General features: G+C 34.8%; 1 protein-coding gene across 3 annotated transcripts in view; it reads left to right on the top strand.

Annotated features, from left to right (window-relative positions):
• Positions 1 to 2,451: 2,451 nt before the first annotated feature.
• large2 (LARGE xylosyl- and glucuronyltransferase 2) overlaps positions 2,452 to 15,901 on the top strand; it is an 81,520-nt gene continuing 68,070 nt past the window's right edge. For 2 of the 3 annotated variants that reach the window (XM_051870909.1, XM_051870906.1), the window contains exon 1: positions 2,452 to 3,024. The gene's annotated coding sequence lies outside the window, so the exon portion shown is untranslated. Of the gene's footprint in view, positions 3,025 to 14,743; positions 14,764 to 15,901 lie in introns of those variants that run through there. The other variant, XM_051870907.1, reaches the window with a different exon arrangement.

Genomic DNA, 15,901 nt, shown 5'->3' with positions numbered 1-15,901 from the left:
CTGTGGTCATAAAAAACACCAGGATGCTCTTTTTGAAAAATAGCAGTGGTGTAAACCCAGCATCCTGGCCAAATGTGCCCATTGACCCCTATCCATCATCGCGGCCTCCTAATCATCCACATATATATATATGTAAGCAATAAGGTACGAGATGCTGTGCCGCTTCGCGTCATGCCTAACAACAGTGTGTCAGTCAGTAGCGAAGACTTTTACATTGAAAAGACTGAATTGTTTTGAAAAACGTAACAAGACGCAACTGACAAATGCTTTGACTAGCGCCGTCAGTCACGGGAAAACCCCTTAAATGTTAAAAGGACAAGATAATACATCGGACATTTAAACAGATTTTTTATTATGAACATAGGACTGACCTGAAGGAAAAGGCTAAATCTGAATGCAGGTAATAAACTCGCTCACTCGATCTTTTTCTCACAATACTCTTCTACATAATACAGTAAGCTTCAATGAACAATATCAATTGAGAACATACAGTTTACGTTGCTAAGAGTGGTTGCTAAGGGTGTTGTGTAGTGATACACAGAACCGTTGGGTGAAGCGGTCATAGCCATGTTTTATCGTGAATAAAACACAGCTATTGACCAATCAGAATCAAGGACAGGAATTAACTGTTTTATATATATATATATATATATATATATATATACTGATTGGCTTCATCACTCTGTCTCTTCTCTACCAATAAGCTTGTATTTAGTGGCCATTTTGGCGCTATATTGCTGGCGTCACATTTGTTGTGGTTGAGGAGATTCCTCCCTTCCATATGTAAAGATCTTTGAGTGCAGTGAAAAGCACTATATAAATGTAACAAATTGTTATTCTGATTATTAGTAGCTTACTGTTAGTTACTAGTAGCAGTTCTTCCTCGAGTGTCGATGAGGTCAATACAGCTGTTCCACTGTCTGCATTTCCATTTGTACTTGCCGTATTGTGTCGCTGTATTTACATAAAACTGAACTTTGCTCAACTTTTTGTTGCATCAACAACTGGTGTCCTAGACTCTCACTGAAACTGAATTTTGGTTCACACAACTGAGTTTTGGTTGCTTTGTCTGCGACTCAGTGTCAGTGTAAATGCCCTTTATGAAAACATTTTGTCACTCATAAAAGGAATTTTTATCAACTATGGGCATTGTGGACTTTTTGAAACTCTCTTTAAACACACTTTTCACACTCTCACTAGTTTATATAATTTATCTACTAACAATGTTCAGCAGTTTTTTTTTTCTTAAGGTGTCTTTTTCACCACATCTCAAATAATGTAGTTTAATGGCATTTTGTGGTTACAATGAAATTGATGCAAATGACATTTTAAAAATATTTTTGTAATAAAAGGACAAAATCATTGCATTTTATTTATCCTAAATACACAAAATGAAATAATATTTTCACGCTTTTTTGCAGAATTTGAGAAAATTACATCTGAATTTGAAATTACCATAAAAAACTGTACTGTATCAAGTGGTTAATTTCTCTTCACCAATAAATCATTGTGACCCTCTGATGTTTACCACCTTACCTTGAATTAAAGTTGCGGAAAAGGAGAGTTCCTAACTGTACACTTAGGGATACTTAGCAGGTGTCCAACTATAATAAGTAAGATAATGTGAGCTCCACTTTGTCATTGTAATTCAGCACATTTTCATGAAGTTAAACTACCCAGAGACTAATTTTCAGGCTTAGAGGTTGCTCATTCATAGCTCATAAGACCTAATGAAGTTCTTAGTTATTTTTATTGAAGCCATAAACCTTTTTTTTTCACTGGAAAAACTAAAATGAGTCAATTGTTTACATATATGTAAGAGTATAGAACTATAAATTGAGCACGGAATTGAGCAGTTCAGGTTATTTGATTTTAATTAATTTGTTAAGAAATATTTGAGTGTGACTTTTGATTGAAGACTGTAGTATCTTGGCAAATCTGAGCAGTTTTTTGATATTGGTCTCTGATGCTCGAGGTATTTTTCACAGAAGAGCATTTTGAGAAGAAAAACAAATATCTACTACGTAATTGCTGTCTTGGAGAAACAACTGAGACACTTAAAACCATTTGTATTTTTTTCCTTCCAATTTTGCTAAATTTTACTGCATATAGTCAACAGTCAGTGTCACTCACATCGACTCAAATAAACTCTTACTGAAAACAAATGACTCACATCAACACAAATTATAACTGAACATTTAGTGGAGTATTTGCTAAACCCCCATTTGTACATTTTCAGATCCAGACTTTGGCTTTTTATGTGCATCAGTCTGTCGAGTGTAATAGAGTATCCAGTGTATAATGTGTCAGTGTTAGTGCATGAGAGAGGGGGCAGAGAATGGAGGCAGGCCTGGAGGCGGAGCCTTCGCTCTGATTGGCTGCAGCCAAAAGGGGCTGTCACAGAGAGGGCTGGATTAGCGGAGGTGGGGGAGGTGCCTCGCTTGCTCTGTACCTTTCAGCTGCAGATCAGAGCACAACGGCGAGAGATTAACACTGTTCACAAGCCCTGAGACATGAGGAAGATGGAAGAGGACCATGAATGTGTCCGTGCAAGGGACAGAAAGCTGATTTAGGGATGCTCAGCACTGGTTTCTTCTTCTAGGAGTGCCTCATGGTAAGGACTCACTGTCCCTTGTCTGTCTCTTTTAGGAGTCTCTCTGATCCTGTGAGGCATGGACTACATATTATTTCAACCTTCCTGGGACTCTTCATCTAAGATTTCGGAGCGTCTTTTTTCACCCTGTTTCTAAAAGAGTGAGGGATATTTGTGTCACGCACTGATTCAATCAGACTTGAGAGGTTTCATTCGAGAGGTCCTTTCTCTCTTTCTCTCTGTATATGATCATGCACTGAAATCATCAGTTCGTGCACTGAGGGCACACCTGTCTCTCAAATTCATTCACTTGTGTGGATCTAACCAGAACTCTGAAGCTGGAATTTTGCGATGGATATTGTGATGGATATTGGGATTGCTGTATACTTCATTTCACGCTGAACCTGCCGCACAAGACAAGGTGAAAAAGGGTGAGAACTTTTTTTCATCTGTTTTACATTTGTGCATGGTTTTGTTCATATTAAATATATTATAATGTCATATACTTAGAAATATATATAATTTAACCCTCAATATATATATTCCCTCATATATATATTCAGTGTTGAAGGTTAAATAAAATGATATATTTTGAAACAGTTAAAAAATGTGAACTCCTTTGTACAGGCAGTCAGATGTTCTTGGTTTCAGTGACGCTCAAGATGCTCTTTAGATTATCTCAAATTATGCCCGAGGACATGATCATCAGTTTTTACATAAAACTGTTGTTTAGATAATATAATTTGTAATATATATATATATATATATATATATATATATATATATATATATATATATATATATATATATATATATAGATATATAATTTATTACAGATTATTATTTCTCACAGGCGCTGGTCCCTTCAGTAGTGAACGCACTGTTACACTGTAAAAATTTATTTTCATGATTTGTTATCACATTTTTTCTTTTGTCAAATCAACTTAAATAATTAATGTGGTTCAGATAACATAATATTTTGAGTTTCTGTTGATTAAACTAATCGCCTTCATTGTATTAACTCAAATTTTTAATTTCAATGAACTCAAAATTTTAAGGCAACCAGGTAACTTACTTTTTTAAGTTAAACCAATTCTTTTTTACAGTGTACAGATTTATAAAAATGACAAGCTTTATTTGCAAATAAACATTGACTCACCTTGACGCCAACAGCTGCTGGTTGTCACATTAAAACTTTCTGCCCTTGTGGCCGCTTTTTAACTACTGACTGTGTGCGTGAGGTGATGTGTGTGTTTGTGTGTGTGAGAGAGTGTGTGTACGGCCATGTGATGGGCTAGTCTCTGGATACCGAAAAGGTTACTGCTAATTAAACCACATTTCTCTAATCTGAAGCACAAAATGTAGGACTCCCTGTGATCCTCCCAGCAGCTGTTATTCTCTTAACACACTTCAGTATCTCTCTCTCCACTCACACATCTGTATATCAGCGTTTAGCAATCTCACACTCTCAGCTCTCTACAGATCGCTGTCCCTGTTTCACTTCACACAAGCTGAGCGATCTTCAATCAGTGTGTGTGAGTGTTTATATACTCAGGGAGGGGTTCATGTATGTGTGTATGCACTCAAGGGAGAGATTGTGAGAAATTGCATGTGTTCGTGTGTGAAAAGGGTGTGTTTCTCTTCATTTTGTTAGTGACAATAAGCTTGTGGGACATAAAGTCAATCGGTTCAACCTTTCCCAGCTTATGCATGTCTTTATTTTTGAACTTCAAGCCCTATTGTGATTGTGCAGGTATAATGAGATTAGTATTTTTAGTGCTCTATAAAATCGCTGCAATTACAGTGAATGTGAAATCAAAATAGACCCTATTTACTTTCTTAATGCACATAAAACTAGCAACAATTCATCTATGCACATTATTACAAAGAAAGCATGGTTTGTCTTTGTAATTTTGCCTCAAAAATAAATAATTTAGCTTTTCTGATGAAATCATTTTGGGCCGTTTGAATTGGATAATGTTACGAAATGCATATTTAGTCTTTGTTTTAGTAAATTCAAATTTGGTCTCCATTTGTCTTTCAGGAAAATCAATTAATGTTGACTTAAAAACGTGGTACATAGTGAAATATACATATAATATACAGTACAAAAAAAGGAAAATACATGTTAAACAATTTATTTATTTATTTATTTATTTATTTTATTTCAAGATGAGCAAAGAAGGATTTCACAAAATATATTTTTAGGGCATTCAAAGTTAACTTATTCACTTAAAATACATATTTACACATAATATTGTTTCTTGAAAAGTCAAGTTAAACTAAATATTTGACAGATAATTGGCTTTGGCTTTATGTCACTGACAAAAGTTAAAGTTATAAACAAAATTATTTATAATATCATGCTTTTTTTTTATATGTAAATGGGTTTTTATAGGCTACATGAAAATATACAGCTGCCATTATATTTTAGTAAGGGTGTCCCTCGCAAAAAGATCCTCATATTTAGGGGTCCTTCACATTTAAAGTACACTGCAATGCAAAATATTAATATTGTTATATGATAATGAAATCATAATATCGAATTGCCATGTTCTCGTTTCACATCTCATAAAGGTAATGCTTCGTGTCAGAGCCTTTTAGTGCTATTCCTACTTAACTCATTTTCTGAGGTAACTTCTGAGCAACGCTTCACGATATACGAGCAGGAGAATGTAAAGTCGTTTTAAAGGCTTCCTCTGAGCCGAGCCAAAGCTTTACTCTTCCTGTAATAGTGCTGACACATTTCTGTTGGTTTTGCAGGACATTTACACTCATTTTATAGCCTGCTGGAACGCAGTATACTGACAGTACTGAGCTCAGTCTCGTCACTCATTCTTATGTCTCTGAAGTTGTCGTCACCTCAAGTTGTGATCAGGCCCTGTTTGTGATTGTGATGGTGGTCAGCAACTGTGTACACACACATGGCTAAAGCTTGGCTTAGGATGATTAGATGCCCACTCTATATCCTTCTGAACCACGCACACACACAAGCACGCACAAGGTCTGACAGATGGCCTTCCTTGAGAGAAAGACAGTGATCCTTTATCACCTTGTCCTGTGTAGTATCAACAGCGTCGTTTGAAGAAATGAAACAGGCTCCCTGATTGCACCAAAAGGGCAGTTTGCTGACAGAATTGCAAGGATAGTGACCCCCAGAGTGATGCCGAAACAGCGTGTTTCTGATTCAAATCACATTTTCACATTCAAACAGCTCCTTTTCATCCTTCTCTGGTTACTCATCGGTTCTTCCTTCATCTTTCTCTCTTTTCACTCTCAGTAAATGTCATAAATTTAGTGGGCTTCACATTAATGTGGGCAAACTGATTGGTGGATGCAAGGATGTAACAAAATATTCAAGATTAAGGGGTAGAAGTGATCAGAGGTGGAGAAAAGTAATGTTTTAGCACAAAATTACAAGGAAAAATATAAGAAATTATATTTTGTAAAAAAGATTTTGTCTCGTTTTTGTCATAATCACAAGATAATATTCAATGTAAACCCAAATAAGTTGGGCTAACTCAAAAAATTTGAGGTAATCAGTTACATCAAATTTTTTGAGTCATGATGTTCCCAATTTTTAAGTAAGAAGAACTACCAAGTTTTGAGTTTGTAGTATTCATGCATGTTAATTGCTCTTAACTTGAAGTACTGAGGTTTTTTTTTTTTTTAGCAATTTTTCGTACATTTTTATAGCAATTAACATAAAAGATTTAGTTAATTAACTTTTTGTATTTTGAGTTCTTGCCAATCAAATGAGTTATGTACTTCACTGTAAACCCTAATAAGAAAATTCAGAAAATGCCAACTTACTAACATGTTAACAATAGTATGGTATAGCACTTACTGAATGAGTACAGCAATTTAAAACATGTAGCTTACCTGCTCTCAAACCAAGCCGCATGCACCACTTGTCACCATGATGGTAACTTTCCAAAAACCCACATTAACAGAAACTCTTCTAAATTAGCATAACTAAACATTAATTACTACTAAATCTCCCTTACCATTAATCTTGCACAAAAAACATTATTTAACACTTAATTTTAGCATTTACTCTCCCTTTCGAGTGCCATGGGCAAAGCATGCTTGGAAATAGAAATCCCAGCCCAGTTTCAGTTAAATTTAAGATAGTCTAAATAAAAAGAAATGAGTTTATTCAACTCAAAACAATGAAACAGTTCAGTTTACTTGAAATATGTCAGTGCTGTGCAGTGGCGTTCACAGCACTGACATATCGCGAAAGTGAAAGTGCCCTTTGCGGTCACATCGCGATTCCCATTTCTCCACCCCCAGAACGCGATTTCTACCAAGGGAGAACAATCTCTCAACAATCTCATCCCCCCCACCTGGTTTCTCTTGATTTTTCTTGGTCTGAAGGAAACAAAAGTCATTTTTGAGCACACTGTAAACCCTAACGCTCAAAAAAATGAATTGGTTTGAGTAGGACAAACTTTAATTAAACTAATTAGTTCAGTCAAATTAACTTTTATGAGTATTTAGCACTTTTTCTTTTGAGTTCATAGAACTGACATATTTTAAGTAAGCTGAAGTTTTTGGAGACAAGGTGACAAGTGGTGCATGTGGCTTGGTTTGAGAGCAGGTATGTTAAATGTTTTATATTGCTGTACTCATTCAGCAAGTGCTATACCATGCTATTGCTAACATGTTAGCAAATTAGGAAGTTAGCATTTTCTGAATTAGCTTGTTATAGCTAGCTAAGTTTCCACTAATAAGAATGTTTACTTTGAGATTACATGATAATTTTAAGTTAAATGTATGAATTAGTTTACTCAAATATTTCAATTTAAGACAAATTTAAAAAGTACAAAATAAAAATCTGCTAGTTCTGCTTATTTAAACTTTGAATTTTGATGTTACCGATTGCTCAATATTTATATATACTGCTGTATTATGGATGGTCTGTCTGTCTGTCTGTCTGTCTATCTATCTATCTATCTATCTATCTATCTATCTATCTATCTATCTATCTATCTATCTATCTATCTATCTATCATTCTGTCTGTCTGTCTATCTATTAGAATTTGTTGGTGAACTGTCAAGAAAATAAGTCACACGGTTCTAAAATGGTTCATCATAATGGTTCTAAAACAAGCTTCATTTCCTTTGATTTTGGCGTGAAATATGAATGAAACATTTCTTTGCAACATTCACCGTACACCCCACACACCACATCTTGCACATTTTATGCTCTAGAAGTCATGCATGACTTGTGTAAAGTTCATTTGACAGAACTGGGGGTGTGTACATGCTGATTTTACAGCCTGGTCACATTAACACATCATAAGCTCAGCCTCACAGGTACACACAGATATCTGTGACCTCTCTGTCTTAATGGAAAACCTTGCCACAGGTCTCATCACTAACACTAGAGGCCTCTCTTTGTTGTGAGATGAGTTATGCAATGCAAGGCTCCACAATGCTGTTTTTAGCATCGAGGTCAGTTACAGCAAAGGAGCTTTTGATGGTGTTTAAAAGGGCCGAGTTTTAGGTGCAGTAACGTATAATCCCACACTCACGTCAGTTGAAACATAAAAATAAAGACTGAAGGTGAATATCGTGAATAGTGTTATACAAGACAGCGCTGAGAGAAGAACTCAAGCGACCCTGAAATGAGGATTGGCTTTACCGCCCACATCCTGCTTCAATGCACCCACAGAAACGCACTGAGAGCATTAATGACTAGCGGGTCAGCAGCCACGACACACGGCCGGTACTGGCGCACTCCAGAAAAACAGTTTTTAATTGATTTTCTGCTTTCACATAGAAGTAGCAAGAAAATGAATGGTCTTGAGACAAATTCTCAACTTTACGGCCTTCATTCCGGCACTTCACGTCCTCATTTTTGGCCTTCATTCCTTGGGATAGTGAAGGCTGACAGCAAATTATAGGGGAGGAATGAGGTTAGGCATAATGAAATATACAGATTTTAACCAGCATACGTGCGCTGTGTGTTATGTGCTCACCAAAGATGTTGTGTAACCAAAATTTATGCAGACAAATGCCTAATGCTTCTAAGGTTTTCAATTTTTTATTTGGCATTTAGTGTTAAAAGAAGGACTGTGTGTGTACTTGGAAGAAGAAGTACGCTTTAGCATACTTTAAAAAAGAGTACTTATTATGGAACTAACACTTTAAAATAATATACTAAAGTGTGAACTGAATATAATGTTTTCGAACACTTATTTGCATGTTATTTACAATTACCTTAAAATGTATTATAGTTTAAATTTTAATTAGTTGCACTTAAGAGTGCTTTTTGACTGACTTGAGTAGGACTTATGTATATTTTTATATGTAATTTTATAATTCTATTATCTTTGAAATTTGGTTAAAATGTTCTGCTGAATATACTGACAAGCATTTACAGTAAACTAAAATATACTTTAATGTAATTTCTTTTTAAACAAATATATTTGTAATTACACATTTATAATGATGAAATGACAATTTAGAGCATTTAAAATATACAAATTCAAATGTTATACCAAATAACACACTGCAGTTAAAATTATAACCAAGTGCTTTAGATGTGCTTTAAAATGTTAGACAACACATCAAAATAAGTGTACTTCTTTACAGCATGACAAAAGATTATTAAAACATAATGATTTTAAATGTACTTTAAAACTTTAATTTGACATTATTACAAAGTGCCTTTTTTAAAAGTTCTTTTAAGTCTTTTAAGTTCGTACTTTTTCAGTGTTAAGAAACAGTCTGGACATGAAAGTGTGTCCCGTTAAGTACACTTAAGTGGTCTTTTATTTCATTGATATTATCTGTAAGTACAGTAATTTTTTAATAATATTCTTTTAAGATGTACACTAAAAGTGCACATACAACTAAGTACGCTTCTTTTTCTCAAGGGTGTTCATACTGTTTAAAGATATGTTCATACTGTTTAAAGATATGTTCTTGCATTGACAGTGCCATAATTCATTAGATATTTGAGTTTTTGTAAGTCAGACCATTGCATGTGCTAAGACTATGATCAATCTGGGAAAAAGATAGGAAATGATGTTCAGGATATCACCTAAATATTAAATATTTAATCACAAGCTACCTTTGTTTCCTCGCCTTACAAGAACGCAAAATCAGACCTCAACAGAAACCCTGTTAGAACAACATGTCTGACTTGCTTTCATCTAACATTGATCAAAGACATTTGTAGGTACATTGAGTACATTGATCAGCCCTGCTTATCATCGCATTGTTCATTCCTCCCTTTTGTCCGTGATTTAGGGTCAGAGAAGGTACTGTGAGAATGATAGGGCCAATGGCAAAGGTCATTGTTTCATTTTAAATTAAAACCTGGTGGTCTTCAAGGCCTATAGTGTAATTTTTGAGGAACCACCAGCTTATACATGTGTGGTTACGACCAGTTGTGATGACTCTTCAGCTAAATGCGTGACAGACTGCTGTTCAGGTTCTGCATTCACATTCGTAACCCCCCTCTGGCTCGTTTACACATATAAAGGCCCTTTGTGTGTGTGGAAGTGAGGCCGATCACAATCTTGTATTGTTTGATTTCAAGTAGGAGGTGCTGGGGAATGTGCCTGATCAGCTGCCATAGGTGTGAATTGTTTATGGCGTTTGCATTACTGCAGGCTAGCTCGAGTTTTGTGTGTAATTTTTTTACTTAACACTTGTGAAAAAGAAGCATTTACACTTTAGCATACTTTAAAAAAGAGTACTTATGTAAGGGTTAATCCATGGCTAGCTGTGCATTAAACTATTTTAATGCACGACGTGGCGGCAAAGAACTGCCTGATGTGAAGTGGAGGATGTGCACGGCACAATTTTCAACTAAAAACCAAAAACATTTTATGCATTTTGGCTATTCATTTGCATGACAACAGTATTTTGGGGGCCTGAAAATGCAAGCTTTTGAAATTGGGTTTCAAAGTGCAAGTTTTTGAAAACGATATAGTTATCGTTATATATAAACTGCAAAAACGCAGATTTGTGAAAGCGGTGACGTCATGCACATGCGTATTACATGTTCAGTATATAGGCGTGTAGTGGTTCCTTACAAAGTGACATCGCCAACTACTGGCCTGGCAGCAGAATACAGCGTTTTCAGGAGATATACTTGTGAATTACCTGTGTCTTTTTACTAGCAATGAAGCGGTGAGTTTAATTACTTCAAAAACAGCGACATTACAACCTCCTTGCACTTTAATGAAAGCAGCACATTAATATAGAACTGTGATTAAACTGACTTGGAACTACCTGCGCATTAAACAATTTTATTGCACACCTTCCAGCCAATCAGAATCAAGTAGTCAGACAGACCATGGTATAATACAGAAATAATATACTTTAAAAGAATATACTTAAGTGTGAACTGAATATAATGTTTTCAGACAATTAAATGAAAATGTATTGTAGTTTAAATTGATATTAAATACATTTAGTTGAACTTAAAGGGATAGTTCACCCAAAAATGAAAATTCTGTCATCATTTACTCCCCCTCAAGTTGTTCCAAACCTGTATGAATTTCTTTGTTCTGCTGAACACAAAGGAAGATATTTGGAAGAATGTTTGTAACCAAACAGATCTCGCCCCCCATTGTCTGGAACAACTTGAGGGTGAGTATAAAATTACAGAATTTTCATTTTCGGATGAACTATCCCTTTAAGAGTGCTTTTTTGACCCACTTAAGCAGGACTTCAGTACATCATTATATGTAATTTTATAATTTCTACAATTGTCTTTGAAATATGATTAAAGTGTATGTATTATTAATAAAGTATGTAAATGTAATACAGAATAACTGTTAAAATTATAATCAAGTACTTTACCTGTGCTCTAGTATGTTAGTCAACACATCAAAATAAGTGTACTTCTTTAAAGCATGACAAAAGATTATTAAAACATAATAATTTAAAATATACTATAAGGTAAAACTTTTAATTTTACAACTTTAAAACTTAATTTTGATCACAAAGTGCACTTTTTTAAAAATGTTCTTAAGTTTAAAAACATAATGAAAGTGCATTCTCTTTAAGTACACTAAGGTGGTCTTTTATTTCAATAATATTATATTATCTGCAATTACAGTTTTTAAAAAACAAATTTTTTAAGTTCACTACAAGTGCGCATTTAATACAATTAAGCACACTTATTTTTCATGAGAGCGCTTTAGCACAACAGTCTGCAGTCTACTTCATATTAGCTAGTTTCTGAAGCACATCTACTTCATTAAATGTTTAGTGAGACAAGTGTGTGATGAAGCCCCCCGGGCTCTTTTTCCATTTGGGTACAATCACAGGTCCGCAATCAAAATGTCTCATCCCCCACAATGCACCAAATTGCAGCTATATTAAGCCACATTCATTGGTTTTCTCCACATGTGAAGGCAGATGAATGAGACTAGAGAATATGGCTGTCCTGGGGGATGAGGAGCGGGGCTCGGCCCCTGCAATGAGCTCTCAAAGGACACTGCTGAGGGTTATCTAAAAACCTCAATGCCCAAATCTCTCCGCACAGAGAGAGCTCCAAGAGTCTTGGGAAATAGCAAGCAGTGTGCCTATTGTTAAAGACAGGTCCGCAGTGTGATTTGATATTTGTATTGCTTTTCTTTTTATTGTCATTGTGGAAATATGCAAATAAACATGTAGTTATTCACGAACCGCTGCCGTCATAATTTGTTTCCTAATCTGGTCCCACTTTATATTAAGTGGCTTTAACTACTATGTTCTTACATCAAAAAATAAGTACAATGTACTTATTGGGTTCATATTGCAAAACACTTCTGCTGCTATTGAGGTGGGATACGGGTAAGGTTAGGGAAAGCTTTGGTGGTATAGGTAGGTTTAAGGGTAGGGGTAAGGTGTAAGGGATGGGTCAACAGTGTAATAATAAATGTAATTACAGAAATTAATTACAGATGTAATTACATGCAGGTGTTTTTAAAATATAAGTACAATGTAAAAACATGTATGTACACAATAAGTGCATTGTATCAAATGATTAATTTAAATATAAGTACATAGTAGTTAAGGCCACTTAATATAAAGTGGGACCCATAATCTTGTCAAAAAGATATCCGTTTGTCTGGTGTGTGCAAGCCAGCAAACCTGTCAACAGAAAGTCTTGTCTGGTACCTCAAGAATTAACAGCCTTCTATCAGCCTGATAGTTGACTGTAAAGCCAGAGAAGAGCAGAAGCAAGGGACAAAGCTATGATAATAAAAGAGCAGAGTGAATAGTCTTTGCTGCGTATGTTTCAATGCTCAGACTTCGTCTGGACAGTACAATTCCAACAAGTGTTGTTATACCAAGGGAAAAACAATGGAAAATTATGGCTTCACACCATCATCCTGTGACGTTAAAAACCTTGAAATGGAGATATTCTCTTATCTCCTACACTGTAAAAAATATTCCGTAGTTTTTACAAAATAATTTTGGCAGCTGTGGTTGCCAGAATAATTTTGTAAAAAATACAGAAAAACTGTAAACACATTTACAGAACAAACTGTCAATTTTACAGTATAAAACTGTAATTTACAAACAAGAAAATTTGAATGTAAACAAGTAAATTCAACAATGCACACTACTACTAAAATCTGTTTTGTACCTTTAACATATGCTGACAACCACCATAATAATTCAGGTGGTAAAAGAGAAAGCCACATGAAGAATCAGAGTTCATCACAAATAGCTTTTCCACTGGCTGAAGTATATACTAATGTAAAAAGGGTGCAAAGAGTCATTCACGCAAACGCAAAACACCATCATGGTAACCCACAACACTTACATAATGCAATAAACATTCATTAAACAACAGAAGATGTAACATAAAACCCTAATGTACATAACTGATAACAAAAACTATTAAGAAACATGATTTTTTAAACAAAATACTTTCAAATGTGGAGTGTCACACAGGGAATTGTGGGAATATCAGTTTACAGTTTTTGACTGTAAAATATACATTGATTTGTTCTTTTTTACTTCTAAAAATTGTAAAATTTACAGCATTTTACTGTGAAAATTACATAAAATGTCTGGTAAGAGCTTTTACAGTTTTTCCCTGTATATAGTACTGGAACTTACTGTTAACCTATTTACAGTTTTTTTCCGTAGCATTTTTACAATATTTTACTGTTAAAATCACATTCATTTTTTACAGTGTACCCGTGAAGATGAATATCCCTTTAGACCACACAATCATAAGATTTAAACAATGGAAAAGAAATAATGAGTAATATAAAATATAAAAAAAAAAAAAAAAAAAAACATAAATGACATAAATGAATACTAATAATATGAATAAATTATGTAAATGTATAATAACAATGAATAAATGAATAACATAGATGAATAAAATGGTTAAATGATGTAAATTAATACTAGTAATAAATGATATAAATGAATAAAATAGTTAAATGATAAATGAAGTTAAATCATAAAAAAAACAGAGTGAATAAAACTCTTAAAGTAACACACAAAGGTTGCTAATGAAAATCTTCAGATCCTTCAAATATAATGAATATATAAGCTAATATAGAGCATATATTTAGTGAAATGCTCCCTCTAGAGTTCATTTCTCTAGTGAACTAACATGATGTGGACACTAAATGACTTGCCTGAGGTATATGTAATGCTGCGTGAGATATTATTCTCAAGCTGTTTTATTGATATCGTTCCGCAGTTGAAACACTAGTTGAGAGATTACACGTTGAATAGATCGTGTGTTCTTCTTCTTCTGCACTTTTTCCTGTTGTGGCGGTTAGCAAACAGTGTTGCATTACCGCGCGCCCCCTTCTGGATTGGAGTGTCAATATAACAATCAAGCACTTGAGATTTCTATGTAGTACATACTGCTTAACATGAGTGTACTGCATGTATATATACTTTTAGTAGTTGTATAATCATTATGTGGTCATGTCTCTGTCTGATGGGCTGTTTGGAGCGGCTGGTCTGTTACCCATAATCCCCCATGGTCTTTTGCTTGCCAGATGAACTCAGACTCTCTTCCTCCACTACTTCTCCTGCCTGGAGACTGCGTGACAGATCACGCTGGGCCAAATCCTTGGAAGTGTGGGATTTACTGCTGACTAAGGACTCGTTTGACGAGCTGAGGGGGTGGAGGAACGAAAACGAGGTGGAAAAAGGGAAGATATTGTTAAATATTCAGTAAGGTCAGTTGCTTTGCTGCATAAGTGAGAGAGATCCAGGGTGACACAAACATGTGAGGATCTGAGACTTGCTGTGGACCAGCATCACGTGTTCGCTCTGCCAGTTATAATGCAAGCATAATATCAGTAAATAAATATAAAATATCAGTTGCTCTGCTCACGCTGTGCTTGTTTTTCATTGTAATTGTGTTTATGGATGCATTAGCAGCGCTTGCCTGTTAATGGAACATGACCTGATAATTCATCCTGTTGTCTTTTCCCCTGAGAGGTGTGATGTGCGTTCAGAGACGTGCTGTTAGTTAAAGCCATGGCACAGGACACTGCTGTATTTGTGAACTCTATTCACAGGATATTGGATCTACTTTATAAAACAGACCCTCCATGTTTGTCTACAGTGCAGTGGAAAAGAGTGTGGCTATATTTAGAAATGGAATACGTAATTACGAAATTCCAACTTAAAAATTTTGGGGATGGAAAATCAAGAATTATCATATATAAATAAATGTGAGCACTGCATTTTCAAAGTCAAACTGCTACTCTGTTACACATTTTACAGGCTTGGGGTTTCAGTGCAGTTGCAATCATTTATGCCAAGCGATAGCTCATAATCTACTGTTGATGAATTATGACAATGTTTACTTTATGGTGTTTATATTGTAATATGTTGTAGATGGTTGTAAGAGTGCATATTTTATCATAAAGTATTGACATTTCAAAATACAAGTCCTTGTGTATTTGGGCTTGTAAAAGTCCCACATTCTTGACTAAGACTAAGAACGTAATTTAACATATTCAATATATAGATTTTATTGGCACAGTAGTCTTTTTATTGCCTTTATTCAAACACATTATTCTTGTTTCAGCAAAATCCAATATTGATCAACCTCTAATTCATATCCTGTTGAATGTGTGCTCCAGCTTGTTTAATTAAGTATAATAATCTGAGATACATGCAGAGACTGTATGGGTTTGTTCTGTATGAACACACAGTGTTAATTTTATTTATGTCTTAAAAAAGGTCTTAAAAGTCATAAATTTAACTTAAAAATTCTGCAGACACCCTGGTTTCAAACGGTATGCATTTTACATCAGTTTACGACAGTTTTATGCTTGACGTCACATGACATCTTTACATTGCATG

This window comes from Ctenopharyngodon idella, chromosome 18 (genome assembly GCF_019924925.1).
Source record: "Ctenopharyngodon idella isolate HZGC_01 chromosome 18, HZGC01, whole genome shotgun sequence".
In the NCBI taxonomy this organism is placed as follows: Eukaryota; Metazoa; Chordata; class Actinopteri; order Cypriniformes; family Xenocyprididae; genus Ctenopharyngodon; species Ctenopharyngodon idella.
The sequence above is the reverse complement of the archived record's forward strand: the minus strand, read 5'-3'. Positions and strand labels throughout refer to the sequence as shown.